We start from the raw sequence: 13,336 nt of genomic DNA, 5'->3' as shown, positions 1-13,336 counted from the left end.
ATTATATAATAATTATAATTTTTCCTAAAATTGTATATTGAGTTTGGAAGGCTACATGTATCAATTATGGTACTAGCTATATGATTTAAACTTCAAAAAAACCAATAGTATTATATATTATGCTAGGTGATCAACAAATCATTGTATTGATTATTTGCAAAATCATCATAGTTGATGCCAAAATCCAAACGAGCATGGACGTTGAAACATAGCTCGACATCCCAAGAATTTTAAAGCAGTGGATATGTCATAAATGCCAAAGCATGTTGTGAATGTTTTTTCTTTTATTGGACGGCCTCTGTGGCTGGATTTTTTTCGTTTGTGCGAAGGGCCCCACCTTTACTATAGAGATCAAATAGAATTTGAAGAGAATAACCATTTGTTTGGTACGAGGGATGGATTGAACGAATGATGGATGGAGAAAAATATAGATGAATTCTCTATTTATCCTCTTATATGTTTGGTGAAACATGAAAGGATAGATGAAAATAATTTCCTCCTCTGTTTGATATAGCAAGAATGAGAAGAAAGATGGATAATAATTTTATAATATTTTACTAAGCTATCCTTTAATAAAAATATTATTATTATTATTATCAATTTATAATAATTATTTGTAATAAAAAACTAAATAATCTATAAACTTATAATCTTTATAATCTATAATTATACTAAAAATTAAATAAATATTTAATTTAATACATGATTTCATAAATTAATTATACAAATAACTAACTAATTTATAATTTAGTTTAAAAAGTTAATTAATATTATACAAATAGTTAATTAAAACTAATAAATATAAATAGAGAAATAGAAGATAATCTAATTATTTAATTATAATAATAAAAAATTATATATTAAAATTAAAATAATGACTAATAAAATTTAATAGTATATGATTAATAGTATAAATAAAAATATACATAAATAATATTAATAAAAAAATATTATATTTTTATCAAAAAAATGAGAAATAATTTTGTCAATGTTAAAGTTCATCAGTCAATGCTTCATCCAACCTTCCTAGGACTGAGCAAATAATCGACACCCGAAGAAATCCACCCAATCCGAACCAATAAACATCAGTTTCGATCAGTTGAAATATATAAATCGGATGGAACTGGATTGGAGTTTGTAAAAAATTGGTTATTTATGATTGGATTTAGTTCTTACACTTTTAATCCGTTTAAAATCGAACATAATCGATGTAGTATTTCACAAACTCACTTTCATTTTGTGATAATATCATTTAAACTTTAATGCTTCATTTTAAAAACCATCCCATCATCCATTTAGATTCATGAAAATATTAATATTGAATTATTAATGGAAGAACATCAATTTGAGATAATTCTAAAGTAAAAACATTCAAATGTGTTGCTTTCGGATAAGTAAATCTTTTCTTTTTCTATTGTATTTTGTACAAGTTCAAAAATAAGTCCAAAATTTGTAACTTATAAGGTTTAGACCTTTTTTATATTAAATTGATAAAAAAAATATATAAATAAGCTTAAGTGGGTCAATATTGGACTTAAAATCAATGTTGGATCAATATTGAAGTCCAAACCAATACAATCCATCCGAACCCGCTACAAACCATTCATTTGATTTCAAATGGTTTATACATGATTAACAATTGATAGTGGATTGAATTTTCTTCAATCCGATTGGGTTTGATCGGATGAAATTTTTCTCTCAATCCGATCGAATCTGACCCATGCTCAGCCCTAATCCTTCCTTCATCCTCCTAATTTGGAAAGATGCAAAATGATGGGCCAAGGTGGATAGACAATCCATCTTTTTCATCTATTCTTTCTGTAATTTTTTAAACCAAATGATGAATAGAGATCATCCATCCTTCCAATTCCATCCATCCACTCTCTCATGACCCCAATCAAATATAGCATAAAATTGAGGGGAAACAAAAAGGATGTGTGAGAGTTCGACGGGTATTTAAGCAAGGATCCAACAATGCGTGTATTTGCATCAAAAGAAAAAATCTCTGTTAGTTGATGGCATCTTAACCATCCATCAACTGCCTCTAAAACATACCTCGTGCAGCTCATATGCACAACTAGTAGGATGTCAGTAGACAAGGTAGACTTAAGGTTGCATTTGGTAGCTAGCAATCTATCCAGATTGCCAGCAATTTAACATGAGCCCACCATATTACTGCATTTGATATGTTTTTTAAGTGGCAATCTAGATTGCCTCCCAAGAAGTAATCTGGATTGCCTTAAAGAGAGGTGACTATCTACATTACTATATATTTGGTAATGTTGTAATAATTTTTTTGAATAAAAATATCATCAAAAAATTATCGTGTAAATCATCCTTTTCACACTTTTCTTCTCGTGAAGGATGGGTTGTCTCCGTGAGCACCGACCGGTGGTGCTCGACCTGACAAACCACCCTGAGCCAGGGATGCTCGTACCGGCGAGCGGCGAAGCTAAATGAGACAGCAATGGGGTCCGAGCCCGAGGATGCCCTGCTCTTACGAGTGGCGGATGAGACTTCGGCAAGGACAGAGTTGAAGGTGATCAAATCCAGGGGTTGGGGTACAGGGGGCCATGGGGGGTGGGCTGCGAGGGATCGATGGGGTGGGTGAGGGGGGTGGCGCGGATGGGTGAGGACGGCAATGGAGGCAATCGTGAGGGGCACGGGGTGCAGGTTCGTCGGGGGGCCAGGGAGTGGTGTGGGAGGGTGGGAGAAGGTGCGGATGGCCGAGGGTGGTGCCGAAGGCCCGACGAGCGAGATGCTGCGCGGGGTAGGATGCGCGGAGCAGTCGGGGGTGGGGGGAGGGGAGATCGGGGTGTGGCATGCGGGGGAAGGAGAAGAAAGAGGAAACAAATAAAAAAATAAAAATAAAAGTAGTAAAAATAATAATAAGTATTAAAAATAATAAAAAAATTCTTTTAGATTTTTTTATAATAATAATAATAGCAACCGAATCACCTATTTCAATAATAAATAATTTTTATCATTAAAAAAATAAATAGCTTAATTATTTTTAAATTTTAATATATCAAAAAAATTAATTTTTTAATATATGTTACTTAGATTGATCTGGTTAAGGATTTGGATCACTGATTCTACAAAATATATATTAAAATGCTAAACCAATAATTTGATTTAAGGATATTTTGAAAATTTGATATTATATTACTAGTAATCTGATTGTCATACCAAACATATCAATCAAGATTTTTAATAATTTTACTGTAATATTACTTATATGTACCAAATATAGTAATCAATATTACTAACAATTCAATAATGACAATTTATCCTGCAGATAATCTAGATTACCTTTTAAGATTGCCCAGCGATATACCAAATGCAACCTAAATTCTATGTGATTTGAATGGGTCAAAAGTTGAGCAGTAATTCTACGTGATAAAAAGTTTACTCAAGTCTCAAGCCGAACTCTATTTGATGGGGAAACCATACTAATTCATTTATCATGTGAAAAAAAAAATCTAGATCCCAGGCATGAGCAATTTAAATTGTATTTTAAGATTGATGCTTGCATACAGCATTTGCACATCCAAAATTGTAAAATTCTTTAAAAAATTGCAAATGCTTGAGACAATGTATCCTTAATGCTTGCAACATTGGCTTTCAGCGAGACTCATCTAAATTGACTCAGGATTTAAAAATATTTGATCATCGCCCACTAAATGTAATCAGAAATAGTTCTTGCCTTTATCACGTTAGCGAAGCAATGGAGTTGGTAGCCGATTTGAGCCCTATAACATGGATCGCTAACTTCTGGTATAGTAGAGGTTCGACGAAAGTAGAGGACCATACCACCTTATTTGCTAAGACTTCCATTGCATCATATACATGCAATAGAAGGGTTAGAATTCTTTCACATTTTGCTTTGACAATCCATTGTTTGAAGAGACCTTAAGAGATGCTCGATAATTCTTAGCTAGATCAATAAGCGGCAATGAAAGCTACTCAGAATGCATCACACAAAAGTATTCAGCTAATGCTAACCATTAGAGCAAATCCATATAGATGGAAAACAAGTTGTGCAGTCTTGAAACACAATTATTTGCATTTCAAGGGCAGCCATATAAAAAGGCCCACAAATTGCTTAATTTTAATAAATCTGCAGCCAATATGGTGGGGGTACTTGGCACATCGTAAAGCATACTATATATAACAAATAGATACCAATAAAGACCTAATAACAATTCACAGCATAACCTTTAGAAATGTCATATTTCTAAAACACTGGTGCATGAAAAAATACTATAGCTTCAACGAATATCGAGCAATCGCCATTCGGTAATAATGGTTAGCAAACTTATAAGCTCTCAATGACATCAAAGAAAGTCCAAGGTTGCCAGGCAAGTAAAATAATATTTTCTGCATTACAAATTAATTTTTCAGCACATCAAGTTGCTAGGTTGGCTTGGAACTCCAAATTTGCAGAGGTGGGTAGAATGATACATGACTTAAAAAGTTAGATATCAGAAAAAGACAATGGCTAATAGTACAACAATCCATCAATCCTATGGAGAGTATGTTTTAACTTGTCTCATCTCACCAGTGCCTTTTCCCACCAATTCGCCTTGCCAGCTGTATATCCTTTTGCACTGTATCAAAACACATCATATTTTAAACAAAGGGGTATGCCAAGCAAGTAGAGAAAATTGAATGTTAATTTACAACATATGCCATGTGATAGCAAAGCTTTATAGAACTCGAATTTGAAGTCGAATTCGTAGTTGTGCTATGCACAGCTATAATCTCTTAGAATTCTCTCCGTTAAACTTAAAATCAAGCTGATAACTGATAATGATTATGGATTTGAATTTAATTTAACCTCTTGACCGTAATTCATATAGACATCCAAAACTGGGCTTAAACTTCAACTTGTATTGGTTTAAAAAAATAAAAGCAAGAACATCATCAACAGTGCAGCATGCACAGAAAGCATCCCCTAGCCAAGTTGGGATTTTAAGGCTCTCAATCACATTTTTATCGTTGGGCACTATGTCTCATTACTTTTTTTATGGCGATGGAGAGAATTGTGAAGAAGGATACTAAAAAGCTGATGGTGATAACAAAGTTTGGTGATGTTATGTAGCCAAATATGGAGGATTGGAGGCAATACAACGACACAAAGAGATGCTAAAAGTTAATGCATTATAGAGAGGGAAGCATATGGGGACCATAAAAGCGGGATGTCCCAAAGCACCTCAAGCATTATATACATGACATAGATGGCACAAGATGAGAAAGAACTGAATTTATCATAATTGCTGGATTAGGCTCAAGAAGAAGATGGTAAAGCACAATCTGCAGGCAGAAAACAATAGATGTAACAGAGATATAAATATCTTCCAATGAATAATTTTAGTTTTGACTAAATTATCAAGTCCTAAATACAAATTTTGAGGCAACTCGCAACACGACTAGCCTGATGAAAGACTTCCTCCCAAACACATGGTAATATTTGGGCTGCAAGAAAATAGTTATTGTCCTCAAAATAGACTTCTGAAAGTTGTTAAAAAAAAAAAGCCTCCAACTTTCAGCATATCATACCTTGATCAATAAAGCCAAACCCATGTAGATGGGACAAGGCTTGTTGGTTACGTTGCCAGGACGGATGCATCTATTTAGAGATGCAACACCATGTTTAGCTCACAAAAGGGTTGTCGTGATGATGTCAAGGCAATTTTAGCCTTCTTCCAATCGATCTGCATCCAGTCATATGAGATTCAGTCTTCACTTTGTAGTCCTCGATGTAATAACTTTTGCCTAAATTGTTGTAATTGTCTTCCCCTTTTTCAATAATGAGCTTTCTGCTTCTCTCAAAGAGTTTGCTTTATTCTTCAAAAAGTTGAAGGCCCTTGTTTTCTTTTGAATCAATGTGTTCATTGTCAAGCTGTATTCAACCACAGAATCAACCCTAAAATGGGTTCCTACATCAGCCCACTTGTATCAGTTCAACTAATTTGGAGACAACCAACTTACCCTAGAATGCATCTTCATTACAAAACCAGTCCATCAACATGGATGTATTTCTTAACAAAGAAAGCCCCAACTAGAAATTTCTATGGGGACATATATTCATCCAGAAGCATGACTACTAGAAAAACCTTCACTTGCAGAAACACAACCTTGTCATGTTCAACAAACCACTCACTTCAGTTAATGTTTATGACCATTAAATTTACCATGGTCCTCAAAAGCACCCCTTCCATCTTTTAATAGAACAAGATTTTTGATAGGTTACTCTTATTCATAAGCACACCAAATTAATCCTTTGCAAAGAGACGGTCATCCATTTAGGGTGCGTTTGATTAGCCATTAAATTTTTTTTTTTTGTTTTTTAATTTTTAAAAAATAAAAATCAAAAAGCAATATTTGGTAACACCATGAAAAGCAAAAAGCAAAAATCAAAATAATCAAAATAATTACTTTATATATAAAGTAAAAATTTTTTGCTTTCCAAAATTTACTTTTCTGCTTTTTTTCTTCTCCACATTTAAAATGCTAAATCAAAAAGTAAAAATCCCGAACTCTTCTATCTCGTCGAGCTCTTCACCTTCCAATCTCCTTCTCCCTCCCTTCCTGAATCTTTTTTTTTTCATCGAGCTCTTCACTTGCCAATCCTCAAACGTTGCTTTTTGCTTTACAGCAACGTAGTTACCAAATATACTTTTTGCTTTTACTCAATAGTAAAAATCAAAAAATATAAAAAATATTTTTTAAAAATCAAAAATCAAAAGTATAACCAAACATACCCTTAGTTTATTGGTAAGGAATCAGTGCAACAGACAGAGAATTATCGTTGCGGGTGTGCAGAGAACAAATCCAATGCAGCTAAAGTAAGATCTTTCTCAAATGTTGAATTCAGATCCTTCATATTAACATGATTTAATGGGATCTTGTCCGAGCATTCGTGCAAGACTGCCTATTAACAAAGAATAATCTTCTAGATTTGAAATATCCCATATAAAATGGACAACATGGAATTACAAAAATTGTGCTCATTGTATAAGCTTTTAAAAAAAAAAAGCTTTCCCAAATTACTTTGAATTATCAATAAAAACTTTCAAAATTATATGTAAGAGTAGAAAACTTTTTCAATATAAGATTGCTGAGACATTCTTCTGCACCCAAACCTTACTTATTTGACTCCAACATGATAAAGGCAAAAGTATCTCAAATTTACATTCATGTTTAAATCGTTAGGCGATCAATTATTAGTAAAAAGGAAATAAATTATATCCTATATTTTTGCTTGATAATTAGTATAAAAGTTATCAACACATGTCGGTAGGCTCCTTTCCACAACTGTGTGATGCGTATACAGCAAAACTTCATGAGCTACTATATTTTATACTTTAAGAATGTTTGAACTCAAACAAAGCATAGCCAATTAGGCGGCTAATGATATTTTGTAATTATGTACATAAAATCATGTGAAGTTGTTTCCACCACATGCAAACCTACAATGGTGTTCCAAAGGCCAATCAAACAACAAGCCTTGGCAGACCCTCCAAAACAGACCAAGTAGAGAGTCTTCAAGTAGGTTGTGCAGACTAAGGGTACAGGCCAAAATACCAAGGTATAGGCTAAGTGATTGTGGTATTGACCAAAGGCAATGAAAGCTATCAGCTTAGGATAAAAACTCTAGTGGAGTAGAGTCCAAGGATGGTGGTTCCCATATCTATGACGTGAGAATAGTCAAACTATCCAAGAAATGAAGAGCGGTGGCAATAGATATATGTTGAAAGGTAGGCTTCAGCCATCTTAATCCATGCATGGATGTTGAAAGTAGGGCCAACAAAATATGATTCGACCCACTAACCCGACCCATGTTCGACTTGCCATAAATAGATTTGGGTTTAGATTAAATGGATTTAGGTTATAAATAGATCGACCTATTTAACCTATTTAATATTTAGATCGGATTTGAGTTTTAGATATCTGACCTATTTAATCCATTTAATATTCAGGTCGGATTGAGTTAGATAACCTATTTAACCTATCTAACTTGTTTAAAACATGTTTAACCTGTTTCTGATTTATTTAATCCGATCTGTTTAACTTGTTTAACCCATTTAAGACCTATTTAATCTGTTTAAAACTTACTTCATCTGTTTCTGATCCATTTAACCCGATTTGTTTAACTTATTTAACCTAATTTGACCTGTTTAATAGATAGATTAAACAGATTGGATTGGATTACCTGTTTAATAAACAGGTTGGATTCATATTTGAATTTTTGACCTAATTAATAAATAAAATAAATTTGTATTGATAATTTTTTGATCTGACCCATATTGATTCGACCCATATCCAACCCGACCTGACCCAATTACTACCCCTAATTGAAAGAAATATCGATGGAATCACACCAACAAGTCAACAACAAATCTCCACTATTAGGGAAGATTGTCCCCAAAAGGCAACAGATGATGGGCACCAATTCAACCAGCCTACTGTGAAACCTATCTCTATCTTAATAGCTTGATGGCAACCATCGCAAGGAGTACCACCACATACTCTTCATCAACAACCATGCACGGTAAATTTCTATGCTATGGGGCAACTTTCTCAATGAAAGTCTTCAAGACTGTGTGAATTGATACATATATCAAGTATCTATGCTGATAAGCAAATATGATGGTGGGTCTTACCTCCTCCAAATCTTCTATGATTTCTACTTGTTGATCAAGTTTGACAGATCTGTATTGACCTTTTCTTCAAATCGGCCAAATTGAATGACATTTAAGAGGTTGATGGATGTGGTGTCAGATACGTTCCATCATCCTTTCTGATTGTGGACTAATGAGATTGGGAGAGCATTGTTTACACCATATCCAGACCGACAACGATATTTCAGAAGCCAATCAAATAATAAACCCTATAAGATCCTCCAAAATAGATCGAGTAATAGGTCTTCAAGTAGATTATATAGATCAAGATTACAAGCTAAAACACCAAGGTTATAAACTAAAACACCAAGGTTATAGGCCGAGTGATTATGGTATAGATTAAAGGGAGCAAGGGCTATTGTCATAGGATAAAAAATTCCATAGAGCAAAGTCTGAAGATGGTGGTTGCCATATCCATGATGTCAGAGGAATAACCAAACTATCCAAAAAGCGAGAAGAGTGGTGACATAACCTACCATGTAAGAAAACAGTGAGATATATGGCACACTAACAAATGGTAGAATTAATTAACAAAGTTTTTAGACCAAATCGAACAGTGAAACAGCAAGTTATCTGATTCCCGACTCAAACAGTGAAACCTCTAGTCTAATATAAGAACTCTCCCTAATGAACTTTCCTTTAGATTTTGATCCTCATTGTCCTGCCAAACTCTTCCTAATGCTAGTCTCCTCCTCACCAAGCACATTTTTAACACTTCCATTCATAGTCCTCTGCCTTAAACATACCTCACTTTGGAGCCCTGTGGCTCCGGCACTAACTCCACCACCATGGTCTCACACACAAACTCCACCAATCTACTCTCAAAGATGCCAAATCCCATCCCATCCTCATAGTGATCATTCTTGACCAAAGACAGCTTCTGATGGTCCAATCCTACCAAAATGCCTAGCTCTGACCAACTTTTTCTTGGATGCCATGGATTTCTGCTTCCAATGAGTTAAGCAGCCATCTTCATTGCCATTCAAGAGGACAAAATCAAGGGTCAATCAGAAGAAGAGGCTACCATCATCATCATCAGAGTTATCATCGACAAGGAAGTCAAAGGACACCTTGCACTCACTGAATTTGAGGGAGATGGATGGAGCAATTTATTACAACTCGATCAAGAGGAGAGTGGAAGGGGATAAAAATTAGGACTCTAGTGATTTTCAAATGAGAAACTCTCGACTTTGTGGTGTCAGACTTAGTGACCAATCCATAGCGGGCAGAGTTGAAATCGGTGAGGTATGCGATGCGTTAGAGTGAGAGAGGAATGCAAGATCGATGATGAAGAAGATGTAATAGGACTTGATAAAGTGGACAATGACAGTCTGATGGGCAGGGGAGGTGTTGCAATGGATGATGGTGGTATTGTTGAAGGTAGCCATCTTGACGACTATGGCAACCTTGGAGACGATGTCCATAAAGGAGGCATCACAAGGGATGAAGAGAGGGATATGACATGAGAGGCAAGCGGAGTGGTCCTGCAAGAACTTGTAAGCTCAAAAAAAAATGTGAGAACCAAACCGACAATCGATCTAATTGATCGAGTTTCGACTATTTTTAAAATATCATTTGAAATAGACAAAATAAGTGACTAAATTTCGATTTAACCAGTCAGTTGGTCCAGGTCGATTTAAAAATATTGCTAATTAATGGCACTCATCTTACCACTACCTCGGATATGAGTGGAGTGGTAGCATTACCTACTACTCTGGGCAGTAGTGCCCATGTGGTATGCAATGGCAAGGATAGGTGTCAAGATGGTTAATAAGGATCATTTTATAAAAATATTACAATGCTAAAAGAACAATCCTTTGATACAGCAATCAAGCCAATTTATTTTTAATTTATTCTCATTATCTTTACTTTATCTTACGTTTAAACTACCAGTAAGACTCTATCTTAGGAGTAATGTAATTCTTCAACCATAGCTCCGACTAAACCATATCAACTCTATTTATCTACCTTCAAACAGGCAATATGATGATAGTGAAAATCCTTGAATATCAAGGCAGTTGGACCTACACTATCCAAATCATTTTCCATTCGATTATCCTCTTTTCTACTAATGCAATGCTCGTGGCACACTCATCCATCTACTTGGCCTAGCCATCAGACTTGTCACCACTCTTCGCTCGCCAACAAATTTTTTTGGCATGCTAGTCTCCCTCTAAACAGTCGAAGCAAAAGAACAAATAGAAATGGAAGTGTTTGGAACGAACTTGGTCAAATGCACTCAGCTTGGTTTTGAAATTGTTTAATTATCGAAATTGTTGTAAAGAGTAAGAAAATAAAACCCTAAACATGGTAAATACCATTTGTGAATTGGACAACAATAACTAGTTTTTTATATTAAAAATGTGTCAGTTTAGTTAAGCTATAATGCTTTGATTTGATTAGCATAGCCAAGCATGGACTTTTCATATGCATGTAAATTTTATTAGGAATATGCATATTAAGGTCGAGTTGATTTAGGGTAATTCTTGAAACCAAACTAACTTGAATTAGTTTTCTAAAATCAAAAAGAAACCGAAACAACCATATGTGAAACTTGGTACAAACCAACCTGTAAAATTCGATTCAATTCATCATGTTGCTAGGCTAAATGGGCTTCTACCAAATGGGTTAGGCTAAATGGGCTTTGTAGGTTTCTATTAAATTACTAAGAAAAAGAACAAAATACAGTGTGAAGAAAAAAAAATGAGAGAAAGAAGTGCAACTTCATGGCCGTTACCCACCAAGAAGATGAAGAAGATCACCAACCAACCATGAGAAAGAAAACTAGATGAAGACCTAGGGTTCATAGGCTTAGAAGAGATTCTTAATTAGATGACCTTGCAAACCTTGTCATAGGCTCCCCATCACTTCTTGCAGACCTTGTCATAATCTCAATACTACTTCATAATAGTGAAGAGCTGGCAAAGATCCAAATGATCACCCTCAATCATGACCTTTTGCTTCTTCTTCTTGCTAAGGTGGTCCTCCAAGGAACTGGCCATACTAAAACTACCTACAATTATCCTGGGCTTTGCATGTGGGGGTGGTGGGGGGCGCGTGTGGGGGTGGGGGGGTTCAATCTGGAGATGGACTTGTAGGGCACGATGTAACAGATGCCAAAGGGTTCAATCTGGAGATGGATCTTGTAGATGAACTCCTTCTTGGTGGGGTAAAAGATAGGGACCTAGGGATGATAGGAGAGAAGGGAGAGGGGGAACCTATAGCTATGCCCTAGAGTGCCCTCTTTTATGACATGGAGTCATCTCTTCCCCATGGAGGGAGGGAGGGCATGGGGGGAGATGTCTAGGGTGTGGTTCTTGATCCAATGCTCGGTGTGGATTTTGTGTGTGTGTGGGTGGGTGCGAGAGGGATTCCCAAATCGATGCCAAATTAGATTTTAGAAAAAGTGATTCAAACCCAAACAAGAAGATGTACTTAGGTCAGGTTCATGGTTCAGCTAGTTTTTCACACACCATAAGTGGACTACCACCTAAGTGTCTGTAAAAGTTTAAAATATTAAATGATATTATGCAAGAAAATGACCTACAAGAATTTGACGGGTGAATGGTATAATGCATCAAAGACTTTGAAGGTGGATTGTATTTGATGCTATTCAAATGTCTAACATACTTTTGTTTTATAAAATAGAAATGAAGTATATTTGTATCACATAGATGTACATGCATACATGTTATAAGATTTTATAGTACACTGCATTATAGCATTACTAGATCACACAAAGGGGAGGATCACCTCTTGAATTGCAACCAGAGCTTCCGCCATCCAATGGGACACATCTCTTGAATAGAAGTTAGTAATCTCCTTCACCTAGGAATTTTCACAAATATTAATAGAAGCAAAGCAGACAAGCACTCCAATTCTCCATAAACCCCAACTTATAGTCCGAAAAGAAAGCAAATGAGCAAGATAACATAGAGAACCACCCAAATCTTCAAAACCACACTATCAGCTTATCAACTACAGAATCCATATCAACATATACCTAAACTCACATACCACTCCAGAGTACAAGTTCTACCATCCCTACCCTAACTATCGATCCAGAAGCTAGAAGTACGATTCCTACGACCACAATTTCGCAAATTTAACCAAATACCTAGTAATTCTACAAGGTAAAAAGAAGTGATTTAGTGGCAAGTACTAACAAGTCTGATGAAAGGTGCGGTGGTGATCAGCAGCATCCAATGTTGGAGCACGATCTTGGCTCCTCCCACGGACCTTGGGTGCAGCAGAACCAGTAACGAACAGATCTGGAGACTTCTGGACTCGATCTAAGGCCCTTGACGAAATCAGCCTGGTTGCTGTCTTCTTCATCAGCCTTTCGTTCCAGATGAAGAACGCCTCTGAAATCACCTCTAAAAAATTCAAGATCTGGTACCCAATCAGATCAGGCCTAGACCGAGGTCTTCCAATTTGTAGATCTTGAATCAGAGCATTTTAGATAGGGAAGAAGGTAGATGGAGACAGACCTTGTAGATCTGTCCTGCTGCAGCCTTTCTTGTAGATCTGTTGATGGAGATCTCACCCACGCCTCAAATGACCTCAGATCAACTCCAGATCTGAGAGAGACTTGTATCAACCTCTTCTCAAGAGATTTTATATCCTAGACCTGATGCTTGGGTGGCTAC

The 13,336-nt window shown here is 35.7% G+C and overlaps 1 long non-coding RNA gene across 1 annotated transcript; it reads right to left on the bottom strand.

Annotated features, from left to right (window-relative positions):
• Positions 1-4,354: 4,354 nt before the first annotated feature.
• LOC140857858 (uncharacterized) lies at positions 4,355-12,887 on the bottom strand. The gene is made up of 2 exons (XR_012141255.1): positions 12,441-12,887; positions 4,355-4,610 (listed from the first exon to the last, which is right to left on the bottom strand). It is a non-coding gene; the product is annotated as an uncharacterized lncRNA (long non-coding RNA).
• Between the last annotated feature and the right edge of the window lie 449 nt (positions 12,888-13,336).

The sequence above is a fragment of the Elaeis guineensis genome, chromosome 5 (genome assembly GCF_000442705.2).
Source record: "Elaeis guineensis isolate ETL-2024a chromosome 5, EG11, whole genome shotgun sequence".
Classification (NCBI taxonomy): domain Eukaryota; kingdom Viridiplantae; phylum Streptophyta; class Magnoliopsida; order Arecales; family Arecaceae; genus Elaeis; species Elaeis guineensis.
The sequence above is the reverse complement of the archived record's forward strand: the minus strand, read 5'-3'. Positions and strand labels throughout refer to the sequence as shown.